Raw genomic sequence first — 12981 nt, forward strand, 5'->3', positions numbered from 1 at the left:
ATATATATATATATATATATATATATATATATAGTGATTCCTTTCTTGAATCAGAAAGCAAATATATAGAAGACAGACGTGCTTTCCAAAGCTAGGAGACTCCATCCAAATAATGGGCCAGATGCGTTTTCCAGGTGTCTTCCTGCTGACCGGGGAGCCCTGGAAAGTCTGGCCCTGATGCTGGCATCTCTCTCTACTCTTCTGTCCGGTGTCAGCCATGCTTCCATTTCCACTGGTTTTGAAAGGCTGTGACCTTTAATAATTTGGTGTTTATATTTTTCTACCCTTTGCTCCTTCTGCCCATGTTAAAGCACTCTCCAAATGGACTCCCTGGTGGTGACCTGTGGCTCCTGGGGTTTATAGGGATCCCCTGGGCAGGGGCCGGTGAGACAGTCCTGTCTTCCTTTAGCTAATTTGTTCAAGGGATTTCTGTAAATGGAGATTCCTTAAAGCAGGGTCCACCCCGCCATTATTACCCAGAGCAGAGCTGTCAGAGGCGTCAATGTTTAGGAAGAACACTGAACTGGATGAATGAGGCGGTGTAATTGGGCACTGATCCAGCCTTGAATCCCACAGCAGGAAAGGGGGGCCTTTCATCCTCCTGCAGCCCTGCCTCCCTCCTCTCACTTGCTGGGAGACACCAGAGTGCTGTCAAGGGAGCCCAGCCCAGAGAAGAGAGCTCACAAATGAGATCTGAGGCCCTTTAAAGATCTCACATCTAACAGAGGAGGATTTCCTCTAACAGGCAGGGGACAGATGCACTGCAGGCCTGGAGAGAGACATCAGAGAAGGGGGCTCTCCCCTGTGATGAGGGCATTCAGGCATGAAGCCAGCGGGGAGCAGGGCCGGAAGCACTGCGGCTTGCTGTGTGTCTCCCAGGCCAGGCTGACAGCCTGGTCCTAGAATCTCAGGGTCCCGGAGGCAGAGCCAGGAGGGGCCCTCGCTCTGCACTTGGCTCCAGAGGGAAAGGGATTGGCGTGGTTCCCACGGTAGGTTAGCGGTCAGGCTGGGCAGGGCCTTCTAAACCATGAAGACACAGGCCGAGTTTCTCCGTCGGACACTTCTTTCTATTCCTCTCTCAGATCTTCGTCTCCAGCCACACAGGGTTGAGTGTGTCCAGCCCCGCAGCCCTGCTAACCCAGCGACAGACACCCTCTCTCCCCCTGTGAAATCCCCGGCTCCTCTCACCTCTCTCCCTCTTGCGAACATTCTCATTCGGGACTTTTTATCAGGCAGGCTCTGATCCCAGGATCGAGTTGCTCATTCTGCTCGGCGACTCCTGATGCCTCCACGTGTCGCAGCGGGCACATGGGGTGGACGGTGGCAGTGCTGCTGGGCTTTGTCCTGGGCTTTGCCGCCTGAATGAAGGCGCTTCAAGTCAGCTCTACACCATGGGCTTCTCCTGCCCATTGCTCTAAAGCCCCCTGTTCTCTGACGGTGATTATGACTCACAGGCTCGGGACAGGCCCTGCCCTCCTGCCCCGCCCACAGCACCGTTACAGACCTCTCCCCCCCAGGCCCTTGTGACTGAGCTGACACCGCCCGCACACACCCTCACGGCCTCCACACCTGCACCCACTTCTGCTTTCCCTCGGAATAAAGCCCGGGCTCCTCAGTGAGGCTCGCCAGGCCCTTGGCACTCGGGGCTACTGACCTCTCCAGCTGCGGCCTGCACACAGTGTCCCCACCCCTTGGATCCAGTCAAAGTCAACCCGGAGCCCCGGGTGCAAGCGTCTCCGCACCGCATGCGTGCTGGCCCCTGCCAGGACTTCTCTTCCCGCACCTCGCTCTTCCCAGGGCTCGCTTGCACCCCTGCCGGCCTCCTCCCCCCGCACTGGGGGACCGTCCTGGTCAACGTGCTCACTCAGAAGGAGAACACCTCGGTGTGGAGGGCTGTGCCAGGACCCCAGACCCGGATCGCCTGACCTGGGAACCTGAACGTCGCCCTTGGCGCCAAGCCACCGCCCCTCGTGCGCAGGAAAACGGCTGTCCCCCCGCTTCAACAACTGTTCCAGACCCAGACCGGTCATATCACCGTGAAGGGGCTTTTCAGGCTTTCTGAGCCACCCTGGCTGCTGTTCCCTCGCTGCCCGGGGCACTCGGTGGGAAAGGTGGTCCACGCACTTCAGGTTTTTTTCCTTTTTAAAAAACTTTTCTTCTATCAATATTTGATGAGGGTAATTTCAAAGACTTGTTTAGTATGATCTGCACATAAGGAGCCCTTCCGAGTATTTATCACGCTCGGGGTATAATTACATTCAAATCCTGAGACACTGTTGCTAGGTTACTGTTGCTCGAGGTTCCTCTGACTTCCATGCTCGAGGTGCTCCGCCTCCCCCTGGTGATATTAGGGGCAGGGGACTGGCAGGGTAGGGCTCACCATTCCCCTAATGAAGGTGAGACTCTGGGGTCTCTCTCATATATATATATACATATATACATATACTTATATATGACAGAGAGAGAGAGAGAGGATGTGCATGGTATGTGTGGCAGGCAGGGGCACTTTGCATACCTCCCCAGGTGGGGCTGGATGTGCAGATCACGTGGTTCCTGCAAGCAAGATTAAAGAGCCAGGGAGGGGATAAAGAGGGCAGTTGCTGCCTTGAGAGACTCCCCGGGAAGGAATCCTCTCTGAGCCTTCCCTTCCGCCCTGCGTTCTCCCTGAGAACCTAGCACGCATCCTGCAGCCTTCGAGGGCCCCAGGAGGAGTTCCGTTCTGACGGCAGGAGGCTGCCCTTGTCCAAGGACACAGGCTGCTTCTGAGGGGAGAAGCACCTGCCTTTGGGCTGAACAGCGATCCCAGGCGAAAAATCAGGATGAAGAGCCCAAGGCCAGCCCTCCCCCTCGTGAGACTCCGCCCAGCACAGCCTCACGGTGGCTTCTATAAACTGGGGGAGGGGTGGCTGGAACCTGGAACCTCAGCGGCCGCCCCCGTGCCTGGGGTGTGGAGGCCGGGCAGAGGACCTTCTTTCACATTCCCCGAAAGTCTCAAATGTAGGCTTTGATGTTATTTCCAAGTGAGGCTAAATCACAACCACTGCTCTTCTTTTCCTTTTTCTTTTCTTTTCTTCCTCTTTCTTTCTTTCTTTCTTTCTTTCTTTCTTTCTTTCTTTCTTTCTTTCTTTCTTTCTTGTTTGCCACAGTTAAAGGAGTCAACTTGCTAAATGTAAGTCTTTAAAATATACCACACATTTATAACTCTGTTTTGGCATTTATGTCTCTTTTCAATCAACCGGGGCCTCTCAGCGTGCAAAGTGGCCCGCGCCCCGTCTACCTCCAGAAAGCCTGGTTTCATTTCTCCCCGCGCGCCTGGCACCTTGCAGTACATTGCTAATCCACGGATGCTGCCTTTGTGGCCGCACATTGATTAATGGCTGGTCAGGGCTGAACCCACACATTTGTGTTTAATGCACTAATGAGTCAGCACTACTGGCCTTGGGGAAGAAAAAAGGCAAATAAAATCCGGGCAGATGGGTTCAGGACCAAGTTTAGCATTGGATTTGCATTTCCTGACTCTGCTGCCCAATCTATTTCCCATTGGCCTTTAGAAATGCACTAGATTGAATTGTGTTTCCTATTGCAAATTTTAAATAAGGTGGATGATACAGTAGGCATTGCTCTCCACAATCCCCTGGGTATAGCTGCAAATATGCTTTTAAACCTCAGAGCAATTTCCCCAGTCATCACAGAGCAATAATTGCTATTTAAAAAGAACACACACACACACACACACACACACACACACACACACACAGTGTTTGTAGCTCATCGGTGGGGAATATCGATTGTTGTCAATTTTTAATGCAAAAAATAATTAAAGACTTAGCATCTGTTCAAAATATTTACAAACAGATTAACTATTAGTGTTTATCTTCAAAACCACAAGCAAGATCTGGAGATGATTCTTTGAGACATCAGCCGGGTAAAACATTTTGTTTCAACGTGAAAAGTTCCTTAGGCTTTGTGTCGGGGGACGCCTGCCAAGGGTAGATTTTCCCAGTTGGTGAGAAGGTTAGCTAAGCTGGTGAAGGCTGATTCTGTACAAGACGGCAAAGGATTCCTGGATTCTTTTAAATGATACTGGAGAGTGAGAAGGGGATGTCACACTGGTTAATTGTGAGATTCTTTGTTTTAAAGAATCACACATCTGAACTTTGTATTTGCCAGTTGGCTTGTTACCAACAAGAATAGTCATTTCTGGTTTTGTTGACCACAGGGCCTTGACTCAGTCTCTGCTCTGGAGGTCTTCCCAGTCTTGTGAGAGAGGGTAAGGCAACACAAAAATAACCATCTGTATCATCCAGGAAAACAGAACCCATCCTAGATAGTTCAGTTGAGGGAGTTTGCTATGGAAGAATAGTTACAGCAGGGTTGGAAGAACTGAAAACAGGGGATGGTGGGGCGACCCAGGGATTAACAAGAGGTCAACAAGAGAAACCACCATCACCCAGGCTCGTGAGGCAAAGGATGAAGATGGAGGGACTGAGAGAGCCCCGGAGCCGGGGCTGCCTGGTGGGAGCTGAAGTCAGGTGAGCATACAGCTCTTGCCTGTGATTTCCCTCCCCAAGGTGGAGAGAGGGAGAAATTCCCTAGGTTCTCCCTCTCTCCTGTCTTCCATACTCTTGTGCTTGCCTCCTCCTGGCAGAGCCTAACCACAAGGCAGTGAGCATGTGTGCTTGGGAAAAGTAGTTGGCTGTGGCAGGCCTCTGAGGCTCAATGCAGGGAGGGAGACAAGGACGAATCTGAGGGTCATTGGCAATTAACAGGCACACCACCTCAGGCCCAGTGCCAGACGAGGAAAGGGAGCTAAGACAGTGAGGGAACCCAGAGGAGGGAATGGATGTCTTTTATGGGGAAATCAAGGAAGGCTTTCTAGAAGAGGCACCACCTGCAACGGGCCTCAAAATATAAAGAGGATCTCATCAATAAGGCTAGGGGTGGGTGATGGAAAGACAGATAACACTCATATGGGACTGCAGAGAACATCCACTATGAGGGAGAAATTGTTTTGAGATGATAGGAGATGGAACCAGACTTTGATGGGACCAGGTTCCTTGAGGTATATAGTCGAAGAGGCTAGGCTTGATTGAAGACGAGCCAGAGACAAGGGCTGTCAGGTGGTTCAGGAAGCTGACTTAGACAGAGATTGGTGTGCACGGAGTTCATGAGGGGGTGCTGTTGGGGTCAGCACAGATAAGGAAAAGGAAACAGGTCAAGATTGGGCAGAAGGGGGAGCTGGACTGTGAGGCGGCCACTACAGGCCTCAGCCAACCCCCCGGGGAGCTCTAGAGCTGGGAGCACCCTTCAGAATTGTCCTGAGTTGGGACGAGGGAGATAGGCCTTTCTCCCTTCGCATGGGCCAGTCACTGGGTGCAGGCTGCCCCCCAGAGCGGTGTGACTCCGGGGGAGGCAACCCGCCTCAGTCAAGGAGAATTCCTGGCTAGGGTGGGCAGCCCCAGTAGCACTCCCATCTGCAGGAGGGACGAGGTCCTTCGGTTCCCATGTAGGCAACACACCACACTGTCCCTAGGCCCCGCTAAGGGAAGGAAAATTAGGGTACCTACTCTGCAGTCACTCATGTTACTTCTCTTCCAGGCCACTCCCGGTGACGGCAGTGTCTCCAACCTCCCTTCACAGGCAAGGAGGCTGCGGCCCAGAGAAAGCAACTTGCTCAGTATCCCTAGTCAGTAAGCGAAGGACCTGAACCCAGGTCAGCCTGACCTTACGCCCATGGGACCAGGCGGAACTCTCACGGTGGGGAGCCTCTTCTCTCTGTAGAAGGAAGTCAGGACATGACCGAGAGGGAGGGGTCAGTGGTGAGATGGAGGATGGTTTCTAGAAAGCTGAAAAAAAATCAGAAACAACAGAGCTGAATGTGATAACAGAATAAAAGGACTGATTACGAAGCAATAGAGAGAGCCAGGTGAGGTGAGATCGCACGGATGTTTTCTGGCACTTAATGGCGTTTTTCACTCTTTTTGGCCCCTCGGTAAACTTCTTACTTATGTTGAAGAATTCTCCATCTTATGAGCCCAGGCAGGAGAAGCTGACAATGGCAGGTTGTCACTTTGCCAGGCTCCCCTGCAGCCTGGTGGCGCCCAGGTCTCGGGCTTCCCTACTCACCCACCCACCCCTCCAGCTTCGGCACACACAGGTGGGGGGGGGGGGCTCGAGGAAGCTGCTCTGGTGGCCACAGGGCAGAGGTGGGAGTGTGGCCTCACAAGGGTTTGGGGATGGCACTGGGACCTTGGCGGACTATTTGGCAGCAGAATTTTGAGCACATTTTGAACATTGCTCCTAGCTGGCCTCTCCTACGTCTGGCTCCTTCACCCTCCTGCCAATTCTGCGAGTGACCCAATATCCTTTAAAAAACATTATCTTGAAATAATTTCACACTTGTAAAATATTGCAAAAAATAATAAACTCATAAACACTTCACCCAGATTCCCAAAACGCTAATGTTACCACGCTTGTGTTTTCGCGCTCTCTCACATTTCTTTATCTATCAATCCTACTATAGTAATAATTGTTTCAGCTAAGATTCACCAATGGATGCCAAATTAATGGCTGAAAGAATGATAAGAAATAAGATTTTTACATAGTCTCAAAATATATTCCCTTAATTATAGAGAGGAAAGAGTAGCTTTACAGTAAAGAAACCTGATAGATGTCCCCTTAACCCAGAGATCAAATTTAACATCATGAGCAAGGGGACAAATCAATGCTGTGTGCATCTTGGTAGGACTTGACAGATGGACGCACCGTCCCTTTGGTGGCTTTCCTGCGAAGACGCACAACCTGAACTTACTACCGAGGAAACATTAGAAGAAGCCAAGCCAAGGTTCATTCTACAAAATAACTGACCTCTTTCCCTTAATATGATTTTCGTATTTAAGGCAACACTCTATCCAAGTGTTCTGTAACTTGCATAGCACCAAACCAATGTAAGATCATTCTCATAGTTTTTTCCATGATGAAGTCTATGCTGGCGAGGAAGTGCCTGAATGGGGCACCATTCCAAGGGTTGGCTGCCATATTGCCAGGGACCCCCGTGGGCAGCAAGTGGACAGAGAGGGAGCAGAGGCAGGTGAGGAATGCTGGGGGACAGGGTGTTGGATACAATGCCCAACATCCAGCGATGATTTTGGGTCTCAGTTTTCCACCGCCCCTTATGCTCCATGGCTGTACAATTGTGACATATTTACTCCGTTTCCTGTCAAGCGGTGAGAGTGACAAAGTGGCAAAGGCATAGGCTGGGGGCTCACACTTTCTGAGCACTAACCTAGCACTGTACCTGTACGGTAGGTTGCGTTCTCCCTAGTGCGAGCCACTGTGTGGCGGTGGTTAATTGCCAAGGCTCTTGAATGAGTTTCTTCATCTGTAAAATGGGGGAAATGATAATGCCTAGTTCACAGGCATGAGGTGAGGATTAAATAGGGTACGGAGTGTAAGGTTTCTAGCACTGCGAGCCGCCCCCGTGAACACACAAATGTTGGCTGTAAGTATGAGCAGAAGGGTGTTGGATTAGATGCTGTGCTTGAGGTCACTCGGCCCTGAGAAACCAAACAGGTATGGAGCCCAGACTTGCATTTTCCGTACCAACATTCTCCTCTGTGTGAAGCACAGAGATGAGGACTGATAGAGGGGGCTGGGACTGGAGATCAAACATCCATTTCACAGACAAGGAAACCAAGGGCAAATGGAGAGCTCCGGTCTCCCCAGGATCAGTGTTCCTCCTCTTTGCCAGCTTCCTCTCTCACCTCCATTTGCACTAACCTTGGCGCCCGGGGAGGTGGGCAGAGAGCTCATAACTCTGTAATTGCCCTGTGGATTTTATGGGCCCATATAACGGCGTGCTGTGCAAACTTCTATGAGTATTTATTACAATGTCCACTGAAATCATTAACACTTTCATTACCCGGATTCAAGGGCCATGAGAGGCTTGGCTTCCCCACTATGACCCCTTTTGTCTGTAGATTTTAAATAAAACTTATGAGAACATTGCGTGCTCATCCCAAGTCGAGGAGGTGTTCTCAGTGTCTTGCAGATCTGGACGGAATTAGAAATCCAGGATCAACTATTTATCCTTTTCAGTTCTGTGCTGGCTGGAAGGGGCCAAGTGGAGATTACTAGGCCAGTCAGTCCACAATATTTATTACTTCTCCTTGAAACTTGGATTTCGCCGGCAAAGCTGATTTCTGAGTGACCTCATGTCTTCTGAGATTGCATTTTCATTTTGGATTCCATGATTTCTGGCAAGTTAGGAGCTTGAGCATTGGGCACCGAAAAAAGACAAAAATGTAATTCTTACTTCCTTTGAAATATGTGACTATACATTATAGGTGACTATATCTGATAAAATTAGGATACTGCCTCTAATGTACTTAAAATCTACGGTAAAGACTCAGAGCTGTTTATCAGAATTTTTTTAAGTGAAGCCTTAAGCTCATGGTGCTAAGAGAATTACTAAGAGAATTACTAATCATGATCATTAGCAAGAAGTGATCAGGCAGAAAAGCCAGTACCTGGAAATCTCTCTCTGGTCAGGTAAGATCAGGACAGGGGTGGTTTATTTTCTCAGCGCGGAGGCCTGTCAGGGAGCTTACCTGATTAAACTAAATGCGCCTTTTGCACATTACAAAATTCAACTCCCCCATCTATATGCAGGGAAATGTCCTAAGAACTATAAAGAAAATGCAAAATTGAATTGAATCCTACTTGTCTGGGATACAAGTTGTTTTGTTGTGTTTTTGCTACTTGTAGTTGTCGCTTACAGTGGATGGAGTTTATCCTCCTCCATTCATGGCCCACTTACCATTACTGGTGCTTCCCCAGCCTTCTCTTCCTTTACACTCTGGGGCACCTGGGTGGCTCAGTTGGTTAAGCATCTGCCTTCCGCTCAGGTCATGATCCGGGGTCCTGGGATCCAGAGGGGCTCCCGGCTTAGTAGGGAGTCTGCTTTTCTCTCTCCCTCTGCCCCCCAACCCGCTCATGGCTCTTGCTCTCTCTTATAAATAAATTAAAAAATATATTTATATTTACCTTCCCCCTTTTGCCCCCCACACCATGTGCCCAATTCCTTCCTCCCCAGAGACAACTGCATTTGTGGATTTGGTGTCTCTCTTTTTTGGTTCTATATGTTTTCATAAAATGTTTACTGTTTGCTGCATGTATTTTTAATGTATGTATGTAAGTAGTATTGTGTTACCTAATCTCCTTCTGTTTCTTACTCTTCTCACTAAATACTATGTTTTCAAGATTCACTCATGCTGCTGTGTTTAAATCTAATCTGTGTCTCCTAATTGCTGCCTCGTGCTCCGTTCAGACTTCAGTGTGTGCGGGAGTGCAGTGTGCTGCGGATGGGGTCTGGCTGACCTTCCGGAAGAACAACTGTGCAGACTCTGGGGAGAGCAGGCTGGAGTCAGTGGGGGCGGGGCAGCCTGGAAGAACTCAAATCATCCCAATGAGAGGTCGCCTGGGCCAAGTACTGGGAGTGGAAAAGAGGGGGACCGTGTTAGACTTCTGTCGAGGTAGACAGTGTATTTTGACTTCATACTGGACAGAAGGAGTGAGGAAGAAGGGAAAGAGTCAGAGATAACATTAGAATTTGAGCCTGAGGGGCAGGGTGGATTGAAGTACCAGCGATTGAGGGAGGAGACAGCAGAAGGCAAGGATATAGTGGGGAGAGAGAGAGAAGAATAGGATGGCCCGAGGCGAGACACACATTTATTCATTCGGTCAACATTTATTGAGTACTTATTATGTGCCTTCTAGAAAAACAGGCGGGGATGGGGTATACAGCAATCTCTACCCTCATGCGGAGGAAGACACACATTCACAAAACATCATTGCAAGTTATCACAAGGGGATGCTGGAATATGAAGAGCCCTGATTTAGGTAGGAAATCAGGACAGTGTTCTTAGGGGACATCACCCCTCAGCTGAATCCTGGATGGCTAGGAGCTACCCAAGGTGTCAAGTGAAGGGAAAGGCATTCCACAGGGAGGAACAGCACAAGCAAAGGTCCGGAAGTGGGAAGGAAGTGGGCACACGTGAGATGCTGGAAGCAGACCAGGGTGGTTGAGGCACAGGGAACAGGGGAGGCCTGGCGTGGGCTGGATCCTGCAGCATATCCTAGGTCTTCTTTGACTTTTTGAACCTCGTCTGAAGAGGAATGGGAAATATCAAATGTTAATTACGGCCTGCCATGCTCCAGTGAGCAGTTCAAACCTGGGCCATGTGGAGAAGGTTCTAGAGAGGCAGTGTGGAAGGACGGGAAGATTTTTGGGGTGGGGGCAGTGTTCAGGCAGAGGGGTGGCATATAGCTCCCCCCTGGACAGGGGACCGAGCTTGGCTTGTTGGAGGAGTGAAAGAAGCAGGTGTGGCTCACGTTTAGAGAATGCAGGGCAAACTTAGAACCCTCAGAGCTTGGAAGCCATTCTATGGAGTTTCTAAAAGGAAGCCATCCGCAGGGCCTGAGGCAGGAGGGAGCCCTGTCTGATGTGGGGGGGTTAAAATCTCATTTAGGCTGCTGTGTGGGGAGCAGATTGGATAGTGAGAAGGAAACACTCAGGAGCGGGTGCAGTTCTGCAGGTGAAGGGTGGGAGTGGTTGGACTGGGGGTGGCAGAGGAGATGGGAAGAAGGAGACTGATTTGAGAGGTTTGAGGTCGAGTTGGCTGGGTTTGATGATGGATTAGGATGGGGGGGCAAGAGGCTCTGTCAGTGTGGCGGTGGCAGGTTGAGCTGGAGCTGCCTGTCGGATATGCAAATGCAGATGTCCCCGGATCACTTGGATATGACACTCTGACATGTAGGGGATGGTTTAGAGGCCGTGAGATCAATCTCAGAATCATTTGTGCTGTGGAGAAAAGGGAGACCATGAGAATAGGTGAGATCTTCAAGGAAGATTGTGTAGAGACATAATTTGGGAAATGCCTATTTGGAAAATAAATTTTTATTGAAGATTTTAAATTTTGTTATTCACTTTGAGACATTAAAAATGCAATTGCAAGTAAAGAAAATATAACATAATCTCGTTTTTCCATCATCATGAATATATTTGATCCTATCTGCTCCACTGAGAAAAAAAAAAGAAATAGAATATTACAATCTCAACCCCCAAACTCCTGACAAGCACACCCATGAGTTTGGTGGCAGGAGGCTTTTTTGAGATACTGATTCATCTTTTCTCCGTGTGTTTTTCCTTCCCTGACCCAGGCAGGTCACAGGCTGTGCTTACAAGGCAGGGCTCTGGATGTTTCTGAGGTCAAGGGTGTCTGAAGAAGATGGGCAGGGTAGAAATAAGGAGGATTTCGCCGTGATTGAACGGAGTTCCCTGAGCAAGTACTGTGGTCTTGGAGTGGAGCAGCTGTGTCTTTTCCCTGCCTCGGCCGGGACTCCAGGCAGAGTGGCCTGCCAGCCCTGCCAAGCCTCCCCCGGGCAAGCATGGTGGGGAAGGAGCAGGGCCACACACAGCCTACGGAGCTCAGCCAGTGGGGTTCACAGTGGTAATCCAGAAAAAACCAATAGCCTATTACCAGACTGTCCTCCTCTATGTACTAGCCCTGTGTTCTGCCTAAGGACCACGGCATAACCCCTTAGGGGGAGGCGAGGAAGCCCCTAGAATAACTGAGGCTGAATTTCCCACCAACCCAGCAGGATGAGAGCTCAGTGTTGAAATCTAGTTAATTAACAGGAAATAAAGAAATAAAGTATTTCTTGAACGCTTGCATCTCTAGACAGAAATTCATACCCAATATAAGTCTACTTAAATGAGAGGAGAACATGAGGGAGATGGAGTAGGAGGAGGACAAGAACCACCAGTTTTGGGGGAAAAGGCAGCTCTAAAGAGAGTGACCAGGGGTGTGATGCAGGGCAGGAAGGCTGGGGACAGGATGGTGATCCACCTGCCGTGATGGGAAGCTTTTGAGAGCACAGAGTGCCTAAGGGGAAGGGTTGAGAAGAGAATGGGAAGGGAAACTTGAGTAGATTCCAGTCAAGAAGGTTATTAGTGCCCAGAAGAGAAGAAGATTTAAATTTGTTTTGTTTTGTTTCAGGCTAGGAGTCACTTGAGGCCATTTCAGTCCTGAGATAGAGCGAGAAGTAGGAGAGTCTGAGTAAGAAAGATAGAGTGGAACTCTGGTGGAGGGAGGCGCCTGAGCTTATGGCAGCCAGGATATCCTGCAAAAGGGGGGCTTCCCCTGTAAGGAGATGGGGTTCACCCCCTGGGCCTGCAGGAAGGAGGACTGCATGGCTCCATGTGGAGTGACCTTTGAAGTAAGGAGAGGTTACTGAGGAAGCACATGGTGGATGGCCTTGATCTTCATAACAAACATAGAGAGAGATCAATGTCTGCCCATCAAAGACTTGGGAATAATAGAAACATTTAGGATCTGTACAGAGAGAACACAATAAAGAATCATTAAGGCTGGATATAAGTACAATCATAAAATGTTACCGTTACGATTGCATCCTCTATGGTAGGCACTGTTCTGTGCCTACTACGTGATAATTCAATTCATTAGTATAATTCTTATACATTCTTAGTTTCTTTATCCCCACTTTTTGATGAGGAAACTGAGGCTTAGAGAGGTTAAATAATGTAAGCTCATTAAATAATATAACCTTGTGGCCACTGACTAAGGAAATAACAGAGCTAGGGTTTCTTTTTTTTTTTTTTAATGATTTTTTATTATATTATGTTAGTCACCATACAGTACATCCCCGGTTTCCGATGTAAAGCTCGATGATTCATTAGTTGCGTATAACTCCCAGTGCACCATGCAATACGTGCCCTCCTTACTACCCATCACCAGTCTATCCCATTCCCCCACCCCCCTCCCCTCTGAGGCCCTCAGTTTGTTTCTCATAGTCCATAGTCTCTCATGTTTCATTCCCCCTTCTGATTACCCCCCTTTCTTTATCCCTTTCTTCCCCTACTGATCATCCTAGTTCTTACGTTCCATAGATGAAAGAAAT

The 12981-nt window shown here is 49.2% G+C and overlaps 1 long non-coding RNA gene across 1 annotated transcript in view; it reads right to left on the reverse strand.

The window, feature by feature from the left end:
- LOC103678921 overlaps window positions 1–1422 on the reverse strand; it is a 7213-nt gene extending 5791 nt beyond the window's left edge. Inside the window, exon 1 of the long non-coding RNA XR_572773.2 lies at window positions 1189–1422. This is a non-coding gene — a long non-coding RNA (uncharacterized LOC103678921). The remainder of the gene's footprint in view (window positions 1–1188) is intronic.
- Between the last annotated feature and the right edge of the window lie 11559 nt (window positions 1423–12981).

This window comes from Ursus maritimus, unplaced genomic scaffold, assembly GCF_017311325.1.
Source record: "Ursus maritimus isolate PB19 unplaced genomic scaffold, ASM1731132v1 scaffold_20, whole genome shotgun sequence".
Classification (NCBI taxonomy): domain Eukaryota; kingdom Metazoa; phylum Chordata; class Mammalia; order Carnivora; family Ursidae; genus Ursus; species Ursus maritimus.